The sequence below is a fragment of the Pseudophryne corroboree genome, unplaced genomic scaffold, assembly GCF_028390025.1.
Source record: "Pseudophryne corroboree isolate aPseCor3 unplaced genomic scaffold, aPseCor3.hap2 scaffold_2221, whole genome shotgun sequence".
NCBI lineage: Eukaryota > Metazoa > Chordata > Amphibia > Anura > Myobatrachidae > Pseudophryne > Pseudophryne corroboree.
Genome location: NW_026968870.1, coordinates 21,850 through 46,960, shown reverse-complemented (window position 1 = coordinate 46,960; position 25,111 = coordinate 21,850). Strand labels below are relative to the sequence as shown.

At 47.2% G+C, this 25,111-nt stretch overlaps 12 non-coding genes across 12 annotated transcripts; 1 reads left to right on the top strand and 11 right to left on the bottom strand.

The window, feature by feature from the left end:
• Positions 1–7,119: 7,119 nt before the first annotated feature.
• LOC135008440 (U1 spliceosomal RNA) lies at positions 7,120–7,282 on the bottom strand. Its single transcript, XR_010208196.1, has one exon. It is a non-coding gene; the product is annotated as a U1 spliceosomal RNA (small nuclear RNA).
• Positions 7,283–7,434: 152 nt separating this feature from the next.
• On the bottom strand, positions 7,435–7,598 carry LOC135008430 (U1 spliceosomal RNA). The gene has a single exon (XR_010208187.1). It is a non-coding gene; the product is annotated as a U1 spliceosomal RNA (small nuclear RNA).
• A 673-nt stretch (positions 7,599–8,271) lies between these two features.
• On the bottom strand, positions 8,272–8,434 carry LOC135008443 (U1 spliceosomal RNA). The gene has a single exon (XR_010208199.1). It is a non-coding gene; the product is annotated as a U1 spliceosomal RNA (small nuclear RNA).
• Positions 8,435–8,586: 152 nt separating this feature from the next.
• Positions 8,587–8,750, bottom strand: LOC135008444 (U1 spliceosomal RNA). Its single transcript, XR_010208200.1, has one exon. It is a non-coding gene; the product is annotated as a U1 spliceosomal RNA (small nuclear RNA).
• A 674-nt stretch (positions 8,751–9,424) lies between these two features.
• On the bottom strand, positions 9,425–9,587 carry LOC135008435 (U1 spliceosomal RNA). Its single transcript, XR_010208191.1, has one exon. It is a non-coding gene; the product is annotated as a U1 spliceosomal RNA (small nuclear RNA).
• A 152-nt stretch (positions 9,588–9,739) lies between these two features.
• Positions 9,740–9,903, bottom strand: LOC135008445 (U1 spliceosomal RNA). Its single transcript, XR_010208201.1, has one exon. It is a non-coding gene; the product is annotated as a U1 spliceosomal RNA (small nuclear RNA).
• A 673-nt stretch (positions 9,904–10,576) lies between these two features.
• Positions 10,577–10,739, bottom strand: LOC135008442 (U1 spliceosomal RNA). Its single transcript, XR_010208198.1, has one exon. It is a non-coding gene; the product is annotated as a U1 spliceosomal RNA (small nuclear RNA).
• A 152-nt stretch (positions 10,740–10,891) lies between these two features.
• LOC135008446 (U1 spliceosomal RNA) lies at positions 10,892–11,055 on the bottom strand. The gene has a single exon (XR_010208202.1). It is a non-coding gene; the product is annotated as a U1 spliceosomal RNA (small nuclear RNA).
• Positions 11,056–11,729: 674 nt separating this feature from the next.
• Positions 11,730–11,892, bottom strand: LOC135008434 (U1 spliceosomal RNA). The gene has a single exon (XR_010208190.1). It is a non-coding gene; the product is annotated as a U1 spliceosomal RNA (small nuclear RNA).
• A 152-nt stretch (positions 11,893–12,044) lies between these two features.
• Positions 12,045–12,208, bottom strand: LOC135008427 (U1 spliceosomal RNA). The gene has a single exon (XR_010208184.1). It is a non-coding gene; the product is annotated as a U1 spliceosomal RNA (small nuclear RNA).
• A 7,551-nt stretch (positions 12,209–19,759) lies between these two features.
• LOC135008432 (U1 spliceosomal RNA) lies at positions 19,760–19,922 on the bottom strand. Its single transcript, XR_010208189.1, has one exon. It is a non-coding gene; the product is annotated as a U1 spliceosomal RNA (small nuclear RNA).
• Positions 19,923–22,671: 2,749 nt separating this feature from the next.
• TRNAN-AUU (transfer RNA asparagine (anticodon AUU)) lies at positions 22,672–22,745 on the top strand. The gene has a single exon. It is a non-coding gene; the product is annotated as a tRNA-Asn (tRNA).
• Positions 22,746–25,111: the final 2,366 nt, after the last annotated feature.

Sequence of the window (25,111 nt, the reverse complement as noted above, 5' to 3'; positions counted from 1 at the left end):
GGGTAACCCCAACACCAATGGGGCAAAAGTACAGACAGTCACATAAAAGGACGATTTTTCAGAGTGTGTGGCTCCAATAAACAAAGAAATCTGGCTAGTGCAAGAGGTAATTTTACCTTGGGATAATGGTTCCCCGTTTAACCCACAAATCTCAATTTCCGATGCCAAGGGTACTAAGGGAACAGAGTGTTTCAGGGCGAATTGGCGGTCCATAAAAACCCCGTCGGCCCCACTGTCCACAAAGGCCTCAGTCTTGACAGTTTGACCGAGGATCTTCAAGGTCACCGGAATGATAAAAGTCTTCTTGGGAAATTCTGACTTCTGGCCTGACAGGATATTTCCCATCACCCTCAGGCCCTGAAGTTTTCCGGCTTTTCTGGGCATGATACTACCACATGACCTTTATTCCCACAGTACAAACACAACCCCTGCTGTCTCCTCCGCGTCTTCTCACGCGAGGAGAGGCGGGTAGCCCCAATCTGCATAGGCTCCTCAGAAAATTCCTCAGAGTCTGAGGTTCCCTTGGGAAGGAAGGAAATCTCAGTCTCCCTTTCAAGCCTACGCTCTCTCAGCCGTCTATCCACCCGGATGGATAACTGCATGAGCTGATCCAAGCTATCAGGCAAGGGATATTGTACCAGTTGGTCCTTTATCTGGTTAGAAAGACCTCTTCGGTACTGGTGTCTCAGGGCTGGGTCATTCCACTGGGTATCATGGGCCAACCTCCGAAACTCCGTACAGTAAACCTCAACTGGCCTTCGCCCTTGCTTAAGGATCGAAATCTGAGCCTCGGCTGAGGCCGTCTTGTCAGGGTCATCATACAACATGCCCAGTGCCGTAAAAAAAGCATCAACACTTTTAAGCGACGGACAGTCAGGCTGCAACCCATATGCCCAGACCTGTGGGTCTCCTTGTAGCAAGGAAATCACTATGCCCACCCGCTGAATCTCCGACCCAGAAGACTGAGGCCTAAGCCGGAAGTATAGCTTGCAGCTCTCCTTGAAACAAAAGAACTGCGAGCGATCTCCAGAAAAACGATCCGGGAGATTTACTTTCGGCTCCTTAACCCCTGCAGGTGCTGCTGCTGCGGGAGCTCCGCCAGCAGCCTGGGAGGTGTGCATTTTAATGGACAAATCATTAAATTGTCGAGTCAGGACCTGCACCTGATCGACCACCTGTTGCAACGTATTTTGAGGGGTATGCTCCATATTCCCACAAAATTTCAACAGGAGTATTAGGCTGCTGAATATGTTATGCACACCAGTGCCTGCAGGAAAGTACTGGTGTCAGAACTGTTATGCACTCCAGTGCCTGCAGGAATGTACTGGTGTTTGAACTGTTATGCAAAACAAATGGACTCACAGACAGACTGGGGAATATGACATAACGTACACAGAAGGTGATAGGGTAACAAAATACACACAAAGTGAACAGAGAAGCCCAGAGGCTAAGGAACTGGGTATCTCCCTTGTATTAGAACTGCTCAGATGGGAAAAGCAAGATGTTGTGTTTTAATACGTAGAGAACCCGAAATGCTGTTGCTAAGGGCAACAGCAAAACCCTAAAGGGTTACCAACGGGTGTGGCAGTAAACTCCTTGGTCAGAGATGGAATGATAGACACAAGGAGAGTCTCCACAATCCTAATTCTCACTTGCAGTGCACAGGTTCAGCTTACTGCCACTAAACTGACCCCTGACACCTAGCACAGTGAGACAGGATTAGACAGGCAAGTCTTAGAATACAGCCGCAAACTTGCTAAGTTCACAGAGTAGTAACAGAACCCCAGCAAGCTAAACGACTGACTCCAGTCTTACTGCTAGGTCTGGATTGGCAGAGTGTAATACCAAATCCCCAGGCCTATTTGCAGTAAGCAACAAACAAATACAAAGCTACACAGTACTGGCTAACTTTCAGGAACTGACTAACCAACAAAGATTCAGCAGCATCTGCTTACCCTGAGAAGAGGCCTTATAAAGCAGGTGCTGTCCACGCCCCACTCAGACCTCACAGACTGTGAGCACAAAAACCAGCACCGGATCCCCTGCCGTGCACAGAGCCTATAACCACTGCACAGCAAAAGACCCGAACCGGAGTATCAGCTGCGCTCAGGTTACTCCGCTAGCACTTGTCTCCCGGTTGCCATGACGACGTGGCAGCACAGGGCAGGAGACCCTAACAGTATTATAACCTTGGATAGCTTTTTCATTCAGAAATGTATCCATTCCTTTTTTAAATCCAATTACAGAGTCCGCCATTACCACCTTCCCTGGCAGGGAATACCACATCCTGATTGCCCTAACAGTGAAGAACCCTTTCCTCCATTGCGTTCTGAACTTTCCTCCAGTCGCAGCGAGTGACCATGTGTTCTTTTAATAAATAATTCCTCTGATAACTCTTTGTTATGTATCATTACATATTTGAAGAGATTAATAATATCTCCTCTTAGGCACCTCTTTTCTAGTGTATACATATTCAGCCTAGTAAGTCTTTCCTTATAGTCCAGTACTTTTAGGCCTTTAATCAATTTAGTCTTCAGGATCTCTTGCACTTCCATGAGCAGCAGAGTAGTGCAATGGAAGCATGCTGGGCCCATAACCCAGAGGTCGATTGATCGAAACTATCCTCTGCTATGTGCATTTTTTTTTTATAATTAAAGTAATCAAAAACTAGGATTGATATTTTGGCTCTTTTATTTTTACTTAAAGTACAATAACTTTTATCATTTTAATTTGTTTTAATAGTATATTGACAGCATTGTTTTCTTTAAAAAATCCACTTAATTTTCTTTACCCTATTACTGAAATGGTAATTGACAAAAACAAACTACATTGTCACCAGAAGAGCAATGCAAAATGTACAAGTGATATATTAAAATCATCTTCCATCTTGAATTTCAATGATGCATTGGGACAACAATTTTGTGAGAAACATCTTCACCCATAAAGAAAGATTTTCTTAATTCCTTACCTGTGTGCTGATTAGATATTACCTTGTTTTCACATTAAACAGACTTCCACATGAGAAAGCAGCAAGGATGCAGTAACGTTTATGTTTCCTGGTGTCAACCTGTATTATTTCAGTAGACATTGAAATGAGGATGCATCTTGCTGCCTTTCCAATGTAGCAAGTTTAATTCAGTAATAGGTGAAAAAACATTCCTACAAAGGTGTTAATCAGAGACTTGGCTTAAGAAAGACTTTAGATCTGGGTGTGCACTGGCTCCTCCCTCTATGCCCCTCCTCCATACCTCAGTTAGAGAAACTGTGCCCAGAGGAGACGGACAGTACGAGGAAAGGATTTTTGTTAATCCAAGGTCAAGATTCATACCAGTGCATCGACTTTTAAACGGACCCTGTACATCTATACTTTCAGGAACCAGCACATGGGTAATTATACGTCCTTACACAATTAAGTTCTTCTCTAACAAGGCTGCATTAAATCCTTGCGGGACTTTTTTTATTAAACACTGGGACGCCAGTGTAATTGTATTTTATATAGTATTATAACAAAGAAACCTCATCATATTGTTTGCTATATTAATTGGTAATACAACTGATTAATTGTTATTGAGTATATGCTGCTTGTGTCGTTTGTAATGTGTTATTTTTTAACAATTATTGGATAAAGAATTTATGATATTCATTCATACAGTTCTACTGAGTCAATCATTCTATATGACAGACTGCACACTAGAGTTTTATCTGTTACAGTGTACATATAGCGCGGAGTATATATAAAAAAAAATTTTTTCCTGTTCTATAAAGTTGGCAACCAAGCAAGTTGCCGTACTCAGCTGCTGTTGATACACAATTAATTAACTGTTTTGATAATTAGCGCCGGAAGAATATCAGATAGGGACAGTTGTCCTGATCTGTTTGTTCCTTGTAATCTTCTAAATTGATTAAAGGCCTAAAAGTACTGGACTATAAGGAAAGACTTACTAGGCTGAATATGTATACACTAGAAAAGAGGTGCCTAAGAGGAGATATTATTAATATCTTCAAATATGTAAAGATACATAACAAAGAGTTATCAGAGGAATTATTTATTAAAAGAACACATGGTCACTCGCTGCGACTGGAGGAAAGTTCAGAACGCAATGGAGGAAAGGGTTCTTCACTGTTAGGGCAATCAGGATGTGGTATTCCCTGCCAGGGAAGGTGGTAATGGCGGACTCTGTAATTGGATTTAAAAAAAGAATGGATACATTTCTGAATGAAAAAGCTATCAAAGGTTATAATACTTAAAATATCAACATGGTTAATCCGGGGGTAACATGAGTTATAGTAGCTAACTAGTCTTAAAACATTATTCAGCAAGTATGTAGAATCATCACAACTTAAAACAGGTTGAACACGATGGGCAATTTGCCTCTATTCAACCTCAAAAACTATGTTACTATATGTTACTATATTACTATGTTACTGTAGTATACAGAACACCACAATGTAATGAGCAGTGATACTGAGCACTGATGAGGATACTACTGAGAACTGACACTGAGCAGGAGAGACACACTACTAGTATTACTGAGCAGCAATAAGTAACCACTGATACTGAGCACTGATATTGAGATTTCCACTGAGAGAACATAGCCACGTCCTCTCCGCTCTCTCTTCAATGCACGAGTAAAAATGGCGGCAACGCGCAGCTCTTTATATGGAATCCGAATCTCGCGAGAATCCGACAGCGGGATGATGACATTTTCCCTTGTTCTGGTATTCCGAGTCAGGCGGGAACAACCGAGCCTGCCTCGGACCAGTGTAAACCACGTGGAGTTCGTGGGGAATTCGGTTCTCGGAGAACCGAACCCGCTCCTCTCTACCTTATACCCATCAATTTTTTTATTTTCCATCTAAGCCCCTGCAGTTTTCTGTAAGCATCTGCTTCGCTATGATGATCAACAAGTCACAAGGGCGAACACTCAGGGCTTGAGGTGTAGATCTTAGGACCAGCTGCTACAAGAATGGCAGAGGTGTCACTATCACTGGTGACACCCAGAGAGGTGGCGAGGGAGATTGTAATGCAGTGCGCGCAGATAAGCAGCGCAATGGTAAAAAGGAGGCATTGTTTCATAGGTAGGGGCGTGGCCTGGTGGCCTGAATCTACATTTTGTTGCTCCGGGTGTCCCGGGGGTTGGGGGCTGCAGCCGGGGACTAGTGTGTGAGCGGTGCTGGCTCCTGCACAGTGACAGGGCATGGCCACCCAGCATGACGCCTCCCTTCTTGACCATGCTGTAATTGCAGTCGCACTGCAGTTCAGCGTGATCATAAAAAATGGTGTAGCCTCCTGCTGGTGCAGACTGTATGTGCGCGCAGGTAGCCGCCACCATTTTTGTGATCACAGCGGCTGAATGTGATGTCATACAGCCGCTGTGACCACGCCCCCTGTGTCTCCTCCGTTGCAGACCCCATTTTGAAGCCTTGCCCCCGCACCGCTCCATCCCTGACTTGGAAATGGAGTGTTGCTGACCCCCCTCCCCCCCCCTGCCCCGATTGACAGGCAGAGGCGATCGCATTCTCTGCGGGGTGCCACAGAAAATGCAGGCACATGCGTATGCTCTTAGCAATTTTTGCAGTTGGATCGCTTATTGTGATTGCAATCCAACCTGAATCAGGCCCTATTACCTATCACAATGCGCTGCAGGCAGTACAAAATTGGGTTAATATAGGAGAAAAACCCCCAGACCTGTGCTCCTTAACTGTACCTGGTGGCTAGTGGAGCGGCTGCCCAGTAATCAGTGTCCACCCCAGTGCGCACACGGCCCAACCCTACGGCCATGCTCCCCTTCATCAGCGGCCTCGTGATCCGGAAGGGTGGTGTGTGTGTGACTGACCTTAGGATGAAACCGGAGCCTCCGCTGCAGTGACCCAGCAACCAGGGCACGGGAGTATACAGCGCCGCTGGGAGTGATGAAGCTGCAGTAAAGATGTCTATTAGACCTAGCCTGCTGCAGCCCTTGTAGATTCTCATAAAACAAGTTCTTCTTTTCTTGTCAAAATTAATAGCTAAGAATAGGCTGCCTGAGGCAGGCCCCTGTTAAGTGGCCTGCTACTGAAGGCACCAACTACAAACTGAGCTCCCTGTTCATGGAAGCGGGGTTATAGAGGAGAATGCGCTGAGCATCTTGGGAACAGTCAAAAGCTTTGAGCCGGTTGGTGCCTCAGATCAAGATCCTACTCTACACCCCAATGTGAATCCTTGTGGAGTCCAGTGTACCCCACAGAAGAAATTAATGTGTCACACCCATTGGCAGCAACCTTAGAATAGCTGCTGACCTGCACAATTGAGAAAGGAAGGGGGGGGGGACATTTGAATCCAGCACATAGATGCAATTCAAATATGTAATTTGTACCTTCCTATTTTAAAATATAATGGATGAACCTCACCCTGTGAGAACAATCTTCATGATCAAGAGACCTCATATGCAAAATAAGTATGAGTTGGGATAGGGCTGGGGAGGGTGGCTGCTCGGGCAGCCCCTCCCCCGTCAAGTTAAGGAGATTCAACTGAGGAAGCACAAGGGAACTCTCGTCTGGGGACAACAACTGCAGGGAGACCACATCTCTTCAGATGAACATGGGAGGGCGGAACGCTGCCTAATACTGAAGAACCATCAAATATCAAACCATATGCAACAACTAGTACAAGCATTCCTGGGGGAAGGTCTGCAGCAGACGGATTTGCATACGGTGATGTCATCCAAGCAGTGGGCCAAAGTTGGCTGGAACCCTCATCTGCATATGAAAAGAGAAAAGGGGCATGCAGGGCATGGCGGCCTATTGCAGTGCTTGGATGACCCCTAGATCGCATTAAACACCCCCACCCTCCTTTGGTGTGGGGCTCATGTTGGCCGTGCCCCATCCCCTGAAGCATTCAAGCTGATTTCTTGCAGCAGCTGGGCACTGTAACAGCTCCAGAGTTGTTCTGTAAGGCAAGTAAAAGGGTGTGGGCCCTGCAGCACCACCTGTAGTTCGCATTGTGCGTTGGAAGGCACAAAGTAAGCAGACAGGAGGAGAAGTCAGGATAGTGCACAAGGGTATGAAAGGTAGGGGCTCAAGAAAAAAGAAGTGGAAACAGACAGCAAACTAGGCTGGAGAGAGACCTGAGACAAAGAGATCTGAATTATACGAGAGCCGACCAGGGGAAACACAAATTATGCAGTCAAGTTTCCCACATTTAAGGAAATCGCAGGGGCAGCACACCCAGAGTGCAATGGGTGAGCCTTGCCCTGGGAGAAGCACCTTCATGATCATAGTATCTCACCTGGCAGGTAAGTAGGAGTTGGGCTAGAGCTGGGGAGGGTCGCTGCTCGGGCACCCCCCTGTCAAGTGAAGGAGATCAAACTGAGGCAGCACAAGGGAACTCTCGAAAGAAGAACAAGGCTAGAGGAAGATGTGAAACAAAGAAATCTGACTTTTACCAGAGCTGACCAGAGGAAAACACAAACACAGCCCCCCAGTACCACAAATAATGCAGTCGAGTTTCCCACATTTGGGGAAATCACAGGGGTCAGCATACCCAGAATGCAATGAATGAACCTCACCCTGGGAGAATAATCTTCATGACCATGGTATCTCCTATGCAAAATAAGTATGATTTGGGATAGGGCTGGGGAGGGCCGCTGCTCAGGCACATCTCTGTCAAGTAAAGGAGATTCAACTGAGGCAGCACAAGGGAACTCTCATCTGGGGACAACAACTGCAGGGAGAACACATATTTTCAGATGAACATGGGAGGGCAGAAGGCTGCCTAATACTGAAGCACCCCCAAACAACAAACCAAATGCAACAACTAGTGCAAGCATTCCTGGGGGAAGGCCTGCCGCAGATGGATTTGCATATGGTGATGTCATCCAAGCAGTGGGTCAAAGTTGGCTTCAACCCTCGTCTGCATATGAAAAGAGAAAAGGGGCGTGCAGGGCATGGTGGCCTTTTGCGGCGCTTGGCTGACCCCTAGTTTGCATTAAACACCTCCACCCTCCTTCGGTGTGGGGCTCATGTTGGCTATGACCCAGCCCCTGAAGCATTCAAGCTGATTTCTTGCAGCAGCTGTGCACTGTAACAGCTCCAGAGCTGCTCTGTAAGGCAAGTAAAAGGGTGTGGGCCCTGCAGCACTACCTGTAGTTCGCATTGTGCGTTGGAAGGCACAAAGTAAGCAGACAGGAGTAGAAGTCAGGATAGTGCGCAAGGGCATAGAAGGGAGCGGCTCAAGAAAAAGAAGTGGAAACAGACAGCAAACTAGGCTGGAGAGAGACCTGAGACAAAGAGATCTGAATTATACGAGAGCCGACCAGGGGAAAAACAAATTATGCAGTCAAGTTTCCCACATTTGGGGAAATCGCAGGAGCAGCACACCCATCGTGCAATGAGTGAGCCTTGCCCTGGGAGAAGCACCTTCATGATCATAGTATCTCACCTGGCAGGTAAGTAGGAGTTGGGCTAGAGCTGGGGAGGGTCGCTGCTCGGGTACCCCCCTGTAAAGTGAAGGAGATCAAACTGAGGCAGCACAAGGGAACTCTCGAAAGAAGAACAAGGCTAGAGGAAAATCTGAGACAAAGAAATCTGACTTTTACCAGAGCTGACCAGAGGAAAACACAAACACAGTCCCCCACTACCACAAATAATGCAGTCGAGTTTCCCACATTTGGGGAAATCACAGGGGTCAGCATACCCAAAATGCAATGAATGAACCTCACCCTGGGAGAACAATCTTCATGACCATGATATCTCCTATGCAAAATAAGTAGGATTTGGGATAGGGCTGGGGAGGGCCGCTGCTCAGGCACATCTCTGTCAAGTAAAGGAGATTCAACTGAGGCAGCACAAGGGAACTCTCATCTGGGGACAACAACTGCAGGGAGAACACATTTTTTCAGATGAACATGGGAGGGCAGAAGGCTGCCTAATACTGAAGCACCCCCAAACAACAAACCAAATGCAACAACTAGTACAAGCATTCCTGGGGGAAGTTCTGCAGAAGACGGATTTGCATACGGTGATGTCATCCAAGCAGTGGGCCAAAGTTGGCTGGAACCCTCATCTGCATATGAAAAGAGAAAAGGGGTATGCAGGGCATGGCGGCCTTTTGCGGCGCTTGTTTGACCCTTAGTTCACATTAAACACCCCCACCCTCCTTCGGTGTGGGGCTCATGTTGGCCATGCCCCAGCCCCTAAAGCATTCAAGCTGATTTCTTGCAGCAGCTTGGCACTGTAACAGCTCCAGAGCTGCTCTGTAAGGCAAGTAAAAGGGTGTGGGCCCTGTAGCACTACCTGTAGTTTGCATTGTGCATTGGAAGGCACAAAGTAAGCAGACAGGAGGAGAAGTCAGGATAGTGCACAAGGGTATAAAAGGGAGGGGCTCAAGAAAAAAGAAGTGGAAACAGACAGCAAACTAGGCTGGAGAGAGACCTGAGACAAAGAGATCTGAATTATACGAGAGCCGACCAGGGGTAACACAAATTATGCAGTCAAGTTTCCCACATTTGGGGAAATCGCAGGAGCAGCACACCCAGAGTGCAATGAGTGAGCCTTGCCCTGGGAGAAGCACCTTCATGATCATAGTATCTCACCTGGCAGGTAAGTAGAAGTTGGGCTAGAGCTGGGGAGGGTCGCTGCTCGGGCACCCCCCTGTCAAGTGAAGGAGATCCAACTGAGGCAGCACAAGGGAACTCTCGAAAGAAGAACAAGGCTAGAGGAAGATGTGAAACAAAGAAATCTGACTTTTACCAGAGCTGACCAGAGGAAAACACAAACACAGTCCCCCACTACCACAAATAATGCAGTCGAGTTTCCCACATTTGGGGAAATCACAGGGGTCAGCATACCCAGAATGCAATGAATGAACCTCACCCTGGGAGAATAATCTTCATGACCATGGTATCTCCTATGCAAAATAAGTATGATTTGGGATAGGGCTGGGGAGGGCCGCTGCTCAGGCACATCTCTGTCAAGTAAAGGAGATTCAACTGAGGCAGCACAAGGGAACTCTCATCTGGGGACAACAACTGCAGGGAGAACACATATTTTCAGATGAACATGGGAGGGCAGAAGGCTGCCTAATACTGAAGCACCCCCAAACAACAAACCAAATGCAACAACTAGTGCAAGCATTCCTGGGGGAAGGCCTGCCGCAGATGGATTTGCATATGGTGATGTCATCCAAGCAGTGGGTCAAAGTTGGCTTCAACCCTCGTCTGCATATGAAAAGAGAAAAGGGGCGTGCAGGGCATGGTGGCCTTTTGCGGCGCTTGGCTGACCCCTAGTTTGCATTAAACACCTCCACCCTCCTTCGGTGTGGGGCTCATGTTGGCTATGACCCAGCCCCTGAAGCATTCAAGCTGATTTCTTGCAGCAGCTGGGCACTGTAACAGCTCCAGAGCTGCTCTGTAAGGCAAGTAAAAGGGTGTGGGCCCTGCAGCACTACCTGTAGTTCGCATTGTGCGTTGGAAGGCACAAAGTAAGCAGACAGGAGTAGAAGTCAGGATAGTGCGCAAGGGCATAGAAGGGAGCGGCTCAAGAAAAAGAAGTGGAAACAGACAGCAAACTAGGCTGGAGAGAGACCTGAGACAAAGAGATCTGAATTATACGAGAGCCGACCAGGGGAAAAACAAATTATGCAGTCAAGTTTCCCACATTTGGGGAAATCGCAGGAGCAGCACACCCATCGTGCAATGGGTAAGCCTTGCCCTGGGAGAAGCACCTTCATGATCATAGTATCTCACCTGGCAGGTAAGTAGGAGTTGGGCTAGAGCTGGGGAGGGTCGCTGCTCGGGTACCCCCCTGTAAAGTGAAGGAGATCAAACTGAGGCAGCACAAGGGAACTCTCGAAAGAAGAACAAGGCTAGAGGAAAATCTGAGACAAAGAAATCTGACTTTTACCAGAGCTGACCAGAGGAAAACACAAACACAGTCCCCCACTACCACAAATAATGCAGTCGAGTTTCCCACATTTGGGGAAATCACAGGGGTCAGCTTACCCAAAATGCAATGAATGAACCTCACCCTGGGAGAACAATCTTCATGACCATGATATCTCCTATGCAAAATAAGTAGGATTTGGGATAGGGCTGGGGAGGGCCGCTGCTCAGGCACATCTCTGTCAAGTAAAGGAGATTCAACTGAGGCAGCACAAGGGAACTCTCATCTGGGGACAACAACTGCAGGGAGAACACATATTTTCAGATGAACATGGGAGGGCAGAAGGCTGCCTAATACTGAAGCACCCACAAACAACAAACCAAATGCAACAATTAGTACAAGCATTCCTGGGGGAAGTTCTGCAGAAGACGGATTTGCATACAGTGATGTCATCCAAGCAGTGGGCCAAAGTTGGCTGGAACCCTCATCTGCATATGAAAAGAGAAAAGGGGTATGCAGGGCATGGCGGCCTTTTGCAGCGCTTGTTTGACCCTTAGTTCACATTAAACACCCCCACCCTCCTTCGGTGTGGGGCTCATGTTGGCCATGCCCCAGCCCCTAAAGCATTCAAGCTGATTTCTTGCAGCAGCTTGGCACTGTAACAGCTCCAGAGCTGCTCTGTAAGGCAAGTAAAAGGGTGTGGGCCCTGTAGCACTACCTGTAGTTTGCATTGTGCATTGGAAGGCACAAAGTAAGCAGACAGGAGGAGAAGTCAGGATAGTGCACAAGGGTATAAAAGGGAGGGGCTCAAGAAAAAAGAAGTGGAAACAGACAGCAAACTAGGCTGGAGAGAGACCTGAGACAAAGAGATCTGAATTATACGAGAGCCGACCAGGGGTAACACAAATTATGCAGTCAAGTTTCCCACATTTGGGGAAATCGCAGGAGCAGCACACCCAGAGTGCAATGAGTGAGCCTTGCCCTGGGAGAAGCACCTTCATGATCATAGTATCTCACCTGGCAGGTAAGTAGAAGTTGGGCTAGAGCTGGGGAGGGTCGCTGCTCGGGCACCCCCCTGTCAAGTGAAGGAGATCCAACTGAGGCAGCACAAGGGAACTCTCGAAAGAAGAACAAGGCTAGAGGAAGATCTGAAACAAAGAAATCTGACTTTTACCAGAGCTGACCAGAGGAAAACACAAACACAGTCCCCCACTACCACAAATAATGCAGTCGAGTTTCCCACATTTGGGGAAATCACAGGGGTCAGCATACCCAAAATGCAATGAATGAACCTCACCCTGGGAGAACAATCTTCATGACCATGATATCTCCTATGCAAAATAAGTATGATTTGGGATAGGGCTGGGGAGGGCCGCTGCTCAGGCACATCTCTGTCAAGTAAAGGAGATTCAACTGAGGCAGCACAAGGGAACTCTCATCTGGGGACAACAACTGCAGGGAGAACACATATTTTCAGATGAACATGGGAGGGCAGAAGGCTGCCTAATACTGAAGCACCCCCAAACAACAAACCAAATGCAACAACTAGTACAAGCATTCCTGGGGGAAGTTCTGCAGAAGACGGATTTGCATACGGTGATGTCATCCAAGCAGTGGGCCAAAGTTGGCTGGAACCCTCATCTGCATATGAAAAGAGAAAAGGGGTATGCAGGGCATGGCGGCCTTTTGCGGCGCTTGTTTGACCCTTAGTTCACATTAAACACCCCCACCCTACTTCGGTGTGGGGCTCATGTTGGCCATGCCCCAGCCCCTGAAGCATTCAAGCTGATTTCTTGCAGCAGCTTTGCACTGTAACAGCTCCAGAGCTGCTCTGTAAGGCAAGTAAAAGGGTGTGGGCCCTGTAGCACTACCTGTAGTTTGCATTGTGCATTGGAAGGCACAAAGTAAGTGTCACAACTGAGGGCCTGAGCTGACGGGAGGCAGCCTCAGTTGTAGGGGCTGAGATGTACCGGAACCTGAGAGGTTGTATCAGACCCCTGGACATGTAAGTAACATGAATAATAACTGCCCGAAGGCGTGACCACGACAACTTGGATAAAAGTCAATGATGTTTATTATGACAACTCCGCAACACAGCAGCAGTAAAAGAAAACGTAAAAGTCAGCAAATAATAAATACAGTTCCTGGGTACTACAGGATGGCAGGAGCCACAGGGCACTGGTAGTGTGAGATAGTTCTTATGATCTTCTAGATGGAAAGTCCTTACCAGGCCCGACTGTAGCAATGGAGATAACCCAGGATTGTGCCAGCTGGTGTTCCAGGAAAAGCTGGGTTGCTGAAGGTAAAACAGCTGCTGTGGATACTGGCTGGAACCAGACTGTTGTTAGCACGGAGTGGATACTGGCTGGAACCAGTTAAATAATAAATGAACTTGGGAGCGATGAAATATGAACTGAAATGTAGAACTTGAGAGCGGAGAAATAATAATACCGGTGGAGAGTGGTAAAGTGTAGAAAGGACACCGGCCCTTTAAGGGAAGCTGTACTCTGCTGGAAGCTGAGCTGGAAGCAGGTAATGTTGTAGCTGGAAACAGATGAATCCACAATGGATTGGAGAGTCAGGCTACACCGCAGGTGGAATGCTGGTGCGGGTCTCTATGGTGGAAGTCTTGAGACAGGAGCTGGAACCTGGAAGACAATCACAGGAGAGAGACAAACAGGAACTAGGTTTGACAACCAAAGCACTGACGCCTTCCTTGCTCAGGCACAGTGTATTTATACCTGCAGCAAGGAAGGGATTGGCTAGGCAATTATGCAGATTAACAATACTGACAACAGATTGGAGGAAATGATCAGCTGACAGAATCCAAGATGGTTGCGCCCATGCAGACACTTGGAGGGAAGTTTGGTTTGTAATCCATGTGGTAATGAAAACAGTAATGGCGGCGCCGACCACTGGAGACAGGAGACGCCAGGCTGACAAGTGCACATCCAACCACGCGGACACAGCGGAGGCCGCGGCTGACGTAATCGCCACTCTGACACTCTGCATGCAGAAGCTCAGGGACGGCGGCGGAGGCCGCGGGAGACGCCATGCCAGATGTAATAAGGCGTTACTGTGACAGCGTCTCAGAGAGACAGGAGAGGATGCAGGAATGTGAACATTAGGATAACAGATGGGATCCGGTCCTGGAGCGCTGAGCCAGCCTTAGGAGGCATCTGATGGGTAAGAAATGGCGTCCAGATACCCGGATCGTGACAGCACCCCCCCCTTTAGGAGTGGCCCCAGGACACTTCTTTGGCTTTTGAGGAAACTTGGAATGGAATCTCCGGACCAAGGCAGGAGCATGGACATCAGAAGCATTGGTCCATGAACGTTCCTCAGGACCATAACCCTTCCAGTCAATAAGATATTGTAGTTGACCGTAACGGTGACGTGAGTCCAGGATCTTGGCCACTTCATACTCAACGCCTCGTTGAGTTTGGACTTTCGGAGTTGGAGGAAGTGAGGAATGAAACCGATTCAAGATCAGCGGTTTCAACAGGGAAACATGGAATGTCCTGGGTATTTTTAAGAAGGGAGGCAACTGGAGTCTGTAAGCAACAGGATTGATGACTTGTTCAATCTTGAAAGGACCGATATAGCGAGGTGCAAACTTCATACTGGGAACTCTTAACCTCAAATTCTTCGTGGATAACCATACCCGATCACCCACCTTGAGAGCAGGAACTGCTCGACGCTTCTTATCCGCAAACTTCTTGTACCTGAACGATGCCTTGAGCAGAGCTGATCGTACGCTCTTCCAGATATTGGCAAACTGATGCAAGGTGATATCCACTGCGGGAACAGAAGTTGCTGGAAGCGGTTGGAACTCAGGAACTTTAGGGTGGAATCCAAAGTTAGTGAAGAATGGTGTTGAAGCAGATGAAGAATGATACTGGTTGTTATGACAGAACTCGGCCCAGGGAAGTAATTGAACCCAGTCATCTTGAGAGGAGGACACATAGATGCGGAGGAAGGCCTCCAAGTCCTGATTCACCCTCTCGGTTTGACCATTGGTCTGAGGATGGTAAGCCGTGGAAAACTTTAGCTTGACTTGGAGGACTTGACATAAACTTCGCCAGAATTTGGCTGTGAATTGAACTCCTCGATCTGAAATAATTTCTTCAGGAAGACCGTGGAGTCGGAAGATCTCTTGTATGAATACTTGAGCCAACTTGGAAGCTGACGGAAGACCGGTGAGAGGAATGAAGTGTGCCATCTTGGTGAACCGGTCAACTACCACCCAGATGGTATTGAACTTGTTGCACATGGGTAAGTCTGTAATGAAATCCATCGACAAGTGGGTCCATGGTCGACGGGGAACGGATAGTGGAACCAGTTGCCCCGCAGGCGACTGGCGGGATACTTTATGTTGGGCACACTTTGGGCAAGATGCAATAAACTCCAAGACGTCCTTTTTCAGAGTTGGCCACCAATAGGACCTAGAGATAAACTCCAGGGTTTTTTGGATACCTGTATGTCCGGCAAAACGGGAAGCATGGGCCCAATGCATGAGCTTCTTCCTTAGCATCGGCTTCACAAAACTTTTCCCTGATGGGGGCGTAGAGTCCATCCCTACCGTGGAGAATGCCAACGGATTTATAATAGGATGCTTGTCTGAAGACTCTGACTCATTTTCTTGCTCCCATGAGCGGGAAAGGGCATCGGCCTTGCGATTCTGAGAGCCCGGACAGAACTGGAGTTTAAAGTCGAACCTGGAAAAGAAAAGTGCCCATCTGGCCTGACGAGGGTTGAGACATTGTGCGCCCTTCAGGTATAAAAGGTTCTTGTGGTCTGTAAGTATGGTGATTAAATGAGAAGCTCCCTCCAACAGATACCTCCACTCTTCTAGAGCGAGCTTGATGGCTAGCAACTCCTGGTCGCCAATGGCATAGTTGCGCTCAGCTGGGGAGAACTTCCGGGAGAAGAAACTGCAAGGATGTAAATGGCCATCTTTAGCCCTCTGAGATAACACCGCTCCTACTCCAACGGAGGAGGCATCCACCTCTAGGATGAAAGGAGAGTCGATGTCAGGCTGTTTCAGGACAGGCGCAGAGATGAACCTCTGTTTTAAAAGATGAAAAGCTTGCATGGCTTCTTCAGACCACTTGGACGGGTTAGCACCCTTCTTGGTGAAAGCAGTAATAGGCGCCACAATGGTGGAAAAGTCTCGTATAAACTTTCGGTAATAATTGGCGAACCCTAAGAACCTCTGGACCCCTTTGAGGGTTAAGGGTACCGGCCAATTCTGAATTGCTTGTAGTTTCTCAGGATCCATCTCTAGTCCGGAACCGGACACAATGTACCCTAGAAACGGAATGGACTTGACTTCAAAGACGCATTTTTCTAATTTGCAATAGAGATGATTGACACGGAGACGGGACAGAACCTCTTTAACCCAAAAACGATGTTCCTCTAAATCATTGGCAAAAATGAGGATATCGTCTAGATAGACCACGACATGACGGTATAGAATGTCTCTGAAAATCTCATTGACAAAATGCTGGAAGACAGCTGGAGCATTGCTCAATCCGAAGGGCATGACGAGGTACTCATAATGTCCGTCACGGGTGTTAAAGGCGGTCTTCCACTCGTCACCCTCACGGATCCGGATGAGATTGTATGCACCTCGCAAGTCCAGCTTTGTAAAGATGGTAGCTCCGCTAACTCTGTCAAAGAGCTCAGTAATCAGGGGAAAAGGATAACGGTTCTTGATGGTAATGTCGTTCAAACCTCTGTAGTCGATGCACGGCCGCAGACCACCATCTTTCTTTTTTACAAAAAAGAAGCCTGCGCCGGCTGGGGAAGAAGAAGGTCGAATGAACCCCTTTGCTAGGTTCTCTTTAATGTATTCCTCCATAGAATGCGTCTCAGGCAGAGACAACGGATAAGTTCGGCCTCGAGGTGGAACCTTCCCTGGAACGAGATCAATCGGGCAGTCCCATTCTCTATGAGGAGGAAGGATATCAGCAGAAGCTTTACTGAACACATCCGTGAAATCTTGATATGGAGGAGGTGGAACATCAGATGACCTGGGGGAGGAAGAACAGACAGGCAATACTTTAAACAAACATGTCTCTGCACAGGAGGAACCCCATGCCAGGATTTGCGTAGTCGTCCAATCAATTGTAGGATTGTGAAGACGGAGCCATGGAAGGCCCAGGACCACAGGATGTGTGGCTCTTGGAATCACTAAAAGTGAAATAAGTTCGGAATGAAGAACTCCCACTTTCAGACGAACTGGTAGAGTCCTTAGAGCAATAACAGTATCAAAAATTTTACTGCCATCCACGGCAGTTAAGGAAAAGGAGGAAGGAAGTCTCTCGGTGGGTAGGGACCACCGTTTAACATAGGCTTCAGTAATAAAGTTCCCAGCTGCCCCGGAATCAAGGAGAGCAATGACGTTCCGATAACGTTGAGCAACTTGAAGCGAGACTGGGAGATTACAATCATGAGGAGATGGAGAGGAGATCATTACTCCTAGCCGGCCCTCTCCTGGGCGAGCTAGGGTTTGGAGTTTTCCCGGACGTTCGGGACAGGCATTGATGGTGTGAGACGGAGCTGCACAGTAAAGACAAAGAGACTCAGAGAGACGTCTTCGGCGCTCAGCAGGAGTTAAACGGGAACGGCCAATTTGCATGGGCTCATCTTTAGATGGTGACAGTTGACGAAGAGGAGGAGCAGAAGATTTTGGAGCAGATGATCTTCCACGCTCAGTTGCTCTCTCTCTGAAACGTAAATCAACTTTCGTGCAGAGTGAGATTAGCTCATCTAACTTAGAAGGTAAGTCTCTGGTAGCTAACTCATCTTTAATAAGCTCAGATAAGCCATGCCAGAATGCAGCATACAGGGCCTCGTCGTTCCATGCCAGTTCGGATGCCAGGATCTGGAACTGTATCAGATATTGTCCTACAGTACGTGACCCCTGGCGTAAACGGAGAATCTCGGATGAAGCTGAGGTTACCCGGCCTGGCTCGTCGAAGATGCGCCTGAATGTTGACACGAATGCAGTGTAAGAAGATAGCAGGGTGTCGGACCTCTCCCATAACGGTGATGCCCAGTCAAGGGCGGAGCCACTGAGAAGAGAGATGATGTAGGCAATTTTTGTACGGTCACTGGGAAAATTGCCAGGTTGTAGCTCAAACTGAATCACACACTGGTTGAGAAATCCCCTGCAGAATCTTGGAGATCCGTCAAATTTTGCTGGCGTTGGAAGATGAAGACGTGGAGCAGAAATGGGTAAGGTGGGTGGGGTTATAGCTGGAGTCACTGTGGTTGACGCACCAGATGCGCCTGATCCACGGAGAGTTGTCTGAATCCCATCCAGCCGAGTAGAGAGATCCTGGAGACAGCGGATGATGTGGCCCTGTGCAGCCTCCTGATGTTCTAGTCGGGCTGCCAGTTCTTGCATCGGCCTGGCCGCTTGATCCTGGTCTCCGGCTGGATTCATTAGGTCAGTGCTTACTGTCACAACTGAGGGCCTGAGCTGACGGGAGGCAGCCTCAGTTGTAGGGGCTGAGATGTACCGGAACCTGAGAGGTTGTATCAGACCCCTGGACATGTAAGTAACATGAATAATAACTGCCCGAAGGCGTGACCACGACAACTTGGATAAAAGTCAATGATGTTTATTATGACAACTCCGCAACACAGCAGCAGTAAAAGAAAACGTAAAAGTCAGCAAATAATAAATACAGTTCCTGGGTACTACAGGATGGCAGGAGCCACAGGGCACTGGTAGTGTGAGATAGTTCTTATGATCTTCTAGATGGAAAGTCCTTACCAGGCCCGACTGTAGCAATGGAGATAACCCAGGATTGTGCCAGCTGGTGTTCCAGGAAAAGCTGGGTTGCTGAAGGTAAAACAGCTGCTGTGGATACTGGCTGGAACCAGACTGTTGTTAGCACGGAGTGGATACTGGCTGGAACCAGTTAAATAATAAATGAACTTGGGAGCGATGAAATATGAACTGAAATGTAGAACTTGAGAGCGGAGAAATAATAATACCGGTGGAGAGTGGTAAAGTGTAGAAAGGACACCGGCCCTTTAAGGGAAGCTGTACTCTGCTGGAAGCTGAGCTGGAAGCAGGTAATGTTGTAGCTGGAAACAGATGAATCCACAATGGATTGGAGAGTCAGGCTACACCGCAGGTGGAATGCTGGTGCGGGTCTCTATGGTGGAAGTCTTGAGACAGGAGCTGGAACCTGGAAGACAATCACAGGAGAGAGACAAACAGGAACTAGGTTTGACAACCAAAGCACTGACGCCTTCCTTGCTCAGGCACAGTGTATTTATACCTGCAGCAAGGAAGGGATTGGCTAGGCAATTATGCAGATTAACAATACTGACAACAGATTTGAGGAAATGATCAGCTGACAGAATCCAAGATGGCTGCGCCCATGCAGACACTTGGAGGGAAGTTTGGTTTGTAATCCATGTGGCAATGAAAACAGTAATGGCGGCGCCGACCACTGGAGACAGGAGACGCCAGGCTGACAAGTGCACATCCAACCACGCGGACACAGCGGAGGCCGCGGCTGACGTAATCGCCACTCTGACACTCTGCATGCAGAAGCTCAGGGACGGCGGCGGAGGCCGCGGGAGACGCCATGCCAGATGTAATAAGGCGTTACTGTGACAGCGTCTCAGAGAGACAGGAGAGGATGCAGGAATGTGAACATTAGGATAACAGATGGGATCCGGTCCTGGAGCGCTGAGCCAGCCTTAGGAGGCATCTGATGGGTAAGAAATGGCGTCCAGATACCCGGATCGTGACAGTAAGCAGACAGGAGGAGAAGTCAGGATAGTGCACAAGGGTATAAAAGGGAGGGACTCAAGAAAAAAAGAAGTGGAAACAGACAGCAAACTAGGCTGGAGAGAGACCTGAGACAAAGAGATCTGAATTATACGAGAGCCGACCAGGGGTAACACAAATTATGCAGTCAAGTTTCCCACATTTGGGGAAATCGCAGGAGCAGCACACCCAGAGTGCAATGAGTGAGCCTTGCCCTGGGAGAAGCACCTTCATGATCATAGTATCTCACCTGGCAGGTAAGTAGAAGTTGGGCTAGAGCTGGGGAGGGTCGCTGCTCGGGCACCCCCCTGTCAAGTGAAGGAGATCCAACTGAGGCAGCACAAGGGAACTCTCGAAAGAAGAACAAGGCTAGAGGAAGATCTGAAACAAAGAAATCTGACTTTTACCAGAGCTGACCAGAGGAAAACACAAACACAGTCAAGCGGAGACCTTACTTCGCGACCAACCAGTTCTGATCCAGTCAGACAACGTCACCGCAGTAGTTCATGTAAACCGCCAAGGCGGCACAAGGAGCAGAGTGGCGATGGCGGAAGCCACCAGAATTCTTCGCTGGGCGGAGAATCATGTAAGCGCACTGTCAGCAGTGTTCATTCCGGGAGTGGACAACTGGGAAGCAGACTTCCTCAGCAGACACGACCTACATCCAGGAGAGTGGGGACTTCATCAGGAAGTCTTCGCACAGATTTCAAGTCGGTGGGGACTGCCCCAGATAGACATGATGGCGTCCCGCCTCAACAAAAAGCTACAGAGGTATTGCACCAGGTCAAGAGACCCTCAGGCAGTAGCTGTAGACACCCTAGTGACACCGTGGGTGTTCCGGTCGGTTTATGTATTTCCTCCTCTACCTCTCATACCCAAGGTATTGATAATAGTAAGAAAAAGAGGAGTGAGAACAATTCTCATTGTTCCAGATTGGCCACGAAGGACCTGGTATCCAGATCTGCAGGAAATGCTCACAGAAGATCCGTGGCCACTTCCTCTAAGACAGGACCTGTTGCAACAGGGGCCCTGTCTGTTCCAAGACTTACCGCGGCTGCGTTTGACGGCATGGCGGTTGAACGCCGGATCCTAGCGGAAAAGGGTATTCCAGATGAGGTCATTCCTATGCTAATAAAGGCTAGGAAGGACGTGACATCTAAACATTATCACTGTATATGGCGAAAATATGTTTCTTGGTGTGAGGCCAGGAATGCTCCTACGGAAGAATTCCACCTGGGCCCCTTCCTTCACTTCCTACAAACTGGAGTGAATTTGGGCCTAAAATTAGGCTCTATTAAGGTTCAGATTTTGGCCTTATCCATTTTCTTTCAAAAGGAATTGGCCTCTCTTCGTGAAGTAAGTACAAACTTTTGTGAAGGGAGTACTGCATATTCAGCCTCCTTTTGTACCTCCGGTGGTGCCTTGGGACCTTAACGTGGTGTTAAGGTTATGGTTTGAACCACTTAAAACGGTGGAGTTGAAATATCTCACTTGGAAGGCGGTCATGTTATTAGCCTTGGCTTCCGCTAGGCGAGTGTCGGAATTAGCGGCTTTATCACATAAAATCCCCTATCTGGTTTTCCATATGGATAGAGCGGAATTGCGGACCCGTCCTCAATTCCTGCTAAAAGTGGACTCATCCTTTCATATGAACCAACCTATTGTGGTGCCTGTGGCTACGCGTGACTTGGAGGATTCCGAGTCCCTTGATGTGGTCAGGGCTTTGAAAATTTACGTGGCCAGAACGGCTAGAGTCAGAAAAACAGAAACACTGTTTGTCCTGTATGCAGCCAACAAGATTGGCACCCCTGCTTCAAAGCAGACTATTGCTCTCTGGATCTGTAACACGATTCAGCAGGCGCATTCTATGGCGGGATTGCCGTTGCCTAATTCAGTCAAGGCCCATTCCACTAGGAAGGTGGGCTCTTCTTGGGCAGCTGCCCGAGGGGTCTCGGCACTACAGCTGTGCCGAGCTGCTACTTGGTCGGGTTCAAACACCTTTGCAAAGTTCTATAAGTTTGATACCCTGGCTGAGGAGGACCTCCTGTTTGCTCAATCGGTGCTGCAGAGTCATCCGCACTCTCCTGCCCGTTTGGGAGCTTTGGTATAATCCCCATGGTCCTTACGGATTCCCCAGCATCCTCTAGGACGTAAGAGAAAATAAGATTTTAAACCTACCGGTAAATCTTTTTCTCGTAGTCCGTAGAGGATGCTGGGTGCCCGTCCCAAGTGCGGACTACTTCTGCAAGACTCGTATATAGTTATTGCTTACATAAGGGTTATATGTTAGTTTTCATCGGTCTTGGACTGATGCTATGTTGTTTTCATACTGTTAACTGGGTAGTATATCACAAGTTATACGGTGTGATTGGTGTGGCTGGTATGAATCTTGACCTTGGATTAACAAAAATCCTTTCCTCGTACTGTCCGTCTCCTCTGAGCACAGTTTCTCTAACTGAGGTATGGAGGAGGGGCATAGAGGGAGGAGCCAGTGCACACCCAGATCTAAAGTCTTTCTTAAAGTGCCCATGTCTGCTGCGGAGCCCGTCTATCCCCCATGGTCCTTACGGAGTCCCCATCATCCTCTACGGACTACGAGAAAAAAAAATGACTGGTAGGTTTAAAATGTTATTTTTTTCTCTGCAACCCACTGCTAAATTGTGCTTCCTAGCTGTTTTTTTATAAAATCACTTAATTAAATCTAACTCTGATTACGTCAGAGAAGGCCATGTACCCTACACCATAAGAGGGGGTTTGAAATTTTGACTTGTCTACTTAAAGATCACCAAAATCTGATCACAAGGTCAATTACATCCCTGGGTGGGATTGAACCACCAACGTTTTGGTTAATAGCCCATGTAAGTGCAAGAGATCCTGAAGCACTCACTCATCATGGGAAAGTACCAATGTGTTTCTTACAAAAACTCTCCAGATTATTGACTTTTTAAAGTTTTTCTAGGAAACGTTCTAGATGAATGCTTATTAGCCTTTGTCAGTATGTACTTTTACGAGGTGTCTCTGTGGTGCAATCGGTTAGCATGTTTGGCTATTAACCAAAAGGTTGGTGGTTCAATCCCACCCAGGGATGTAATTGACCTTGTGATCAGATTTTGGTGATCTTTAAGTAGACAAGTCAAAATTTCAAACCCCCTCTTATGGTGTAGGGTACCTGGCCTTCTCTGATGTAATCAGAGTTAGATTTGATTAAGTGATTTTATAAAAAACAGCTAGGAAGCACAATTTAGCAGTGGGTTGCAGAGAAAAAAAATGATGCTGGTAGAAAAGTCCAATTGAGTGATTAAACAGCTCTTCATTTTCTGACTTTATTTTTATGCTAACAAATTTGCTCTCTGAAAAGTGTCCACAAAGCCAAGTCTCTGATTAACACCTTTGTAGGAATGTTTTTTCACCTATTACTGAATTAAACTTGCTACATTGGAAAGGCAGCAAGATGCATCCTCATTTCAATGTCTACTGAAATAATACAGGTTGACACCAGGAAACATAAACGTTACTGCATCCTTGCTGCTTTCTCATGTGGAAGTCTGTTTAATGTGAAAACAAGGTAATATCTAACCAGCACACAGGTAAGGAATTAAGAAAATCTTTCTTTATGGGTGAAGATGTTTCTCACAAAATTGTTGTCCCAATGCATCATTGAAATTCAAGATGGAAGATGATTTTAATATATCACTTGTACATTTTGCATTGCTCTTCTGGTGACAATGTAGTTTGTTTTTGTCAATTACCATTTCAGTAATAGGGTAAAGAAAATTAAGTGGATTTTTTAAAGAAAACAATGCTGTCAATATACTATTAAAACAAATTAAAATGATAAAAGTTATTGTACTTTAAGTAAAAATAAAAGAGCCAAAATATCAATCCCAGTTTTTGATCACTTTAATTATAAAAAAAAAAAAATGCACATAGCAGAGGATAGTTTCGATCAATCGACCTCTGGGTTATGGGCCCAGCATGCTTCCATTGCGCTACTATGCTGCTCATGGAAGTGCAAGAGATCCTGAAGACTAAATTGATTAAAGGCCTAAAAGTACTGGACTATAAGGAAAGACTTACTAGGCTGAATATGTATACACTAGAAAAGAGGTGCCTAAGAGGAGATATTATTAATATCTTCAAATATGTAAAGATACATAACAAAGAGTTATCAGATTAATTATTTATTAAAAGAACACGTGGTCACTCGCTGCGACTGGAGGAAAGTTCAGAACGCAATGGAGGAAAGGGTTCTTCACTGTTAGGGCAATCAGGATGTGGAATTCCCTGCCAGGGAAGGTGGTAATGGCGGACTCTGTAATTGGATTTAAAAAAGGAATGGATACATTTCTGAATGAAAAAGCTATCCAAGGTTATAATACTTAAAATATCAACATGGTTAATCCGGGGGTAACATGAGTTATAGTAGCTAACTAGTCATAAAACATTATTCAGCAAGTATGTAGAATCATCACAACTTAAAACAGGTTGAACACGATGGGCAATTTGCCTCTATTCAACCTCAAAAACTATGTTACTATATGTTACTATATTACTATGTTACTGTAGTATACAGAACACCACAATGCAATGAGCAGTGATACTGAGCACTGATGAGGATACTACTGAGAACTGACACTGAGCAGGAGAGACACACTACTAGTATTACTGAGAAGCAATAAGTAACCACTGATACTGAGCACTGATATTGAGATTTCCACTGAGAGAACATAGCCACGTCCTCTCCGCTCTCTCTTCAATGCACGAGTAAAAATGGCGGCAACGCGCAGCTCTTTATATGGAATCCGAATCTCGCGAGAATCCGACAGCGGGATGATGACATTTTCCCTTGTTCAGGTTTTCCGAGTCAGGCGGGAACAACCGAGCCTGCCTCGGACCAGTGTAAACCACGTGGAGTTCGTGGGGAATTCGGTTCTCGGAGAACCGAACCCGCTCCTCTCTACCTTATACCCATCAATTTTTTTATTTTCAATCTAAGCCCCTGCAGTTTTCTGTAAGCATCTGCTTCGCTATGATGATCAACAAGTCACAAGGGCAAACACTCAGGGCTTGAGGCGTAGATCTTAGGACCAGCTGCTACAAGCATGGCAGAGGTGTCACTATCACTGGTGACACCCAGAGAGGTGGCGAGGGAGATTGTAATGCAGTGCGCGCAGATAAGCAGCGCAATGGTAAAAAGGAGGCATGGTTTCATAGGTAGGGGCGTGGCCTGGTGGCCTGAATCTACATTTTGTTGTTCCGGGTGTCCCGGGGGTTGGGGGCTGCACCCGGGGACTAGTGTGTGAGCGGTGCTGGCTCCTGCACAGTGACAGGGCATGGCCACCCAGCATGACGCCTCCCTTCTTGACCATGCTGTAATTGCAGTCGCACTGCAGTTCAGCGTGATCATAAAAAATGGTGTAGCCTCCTGCTGGTGCAGACTGTATGTGCGCGCAG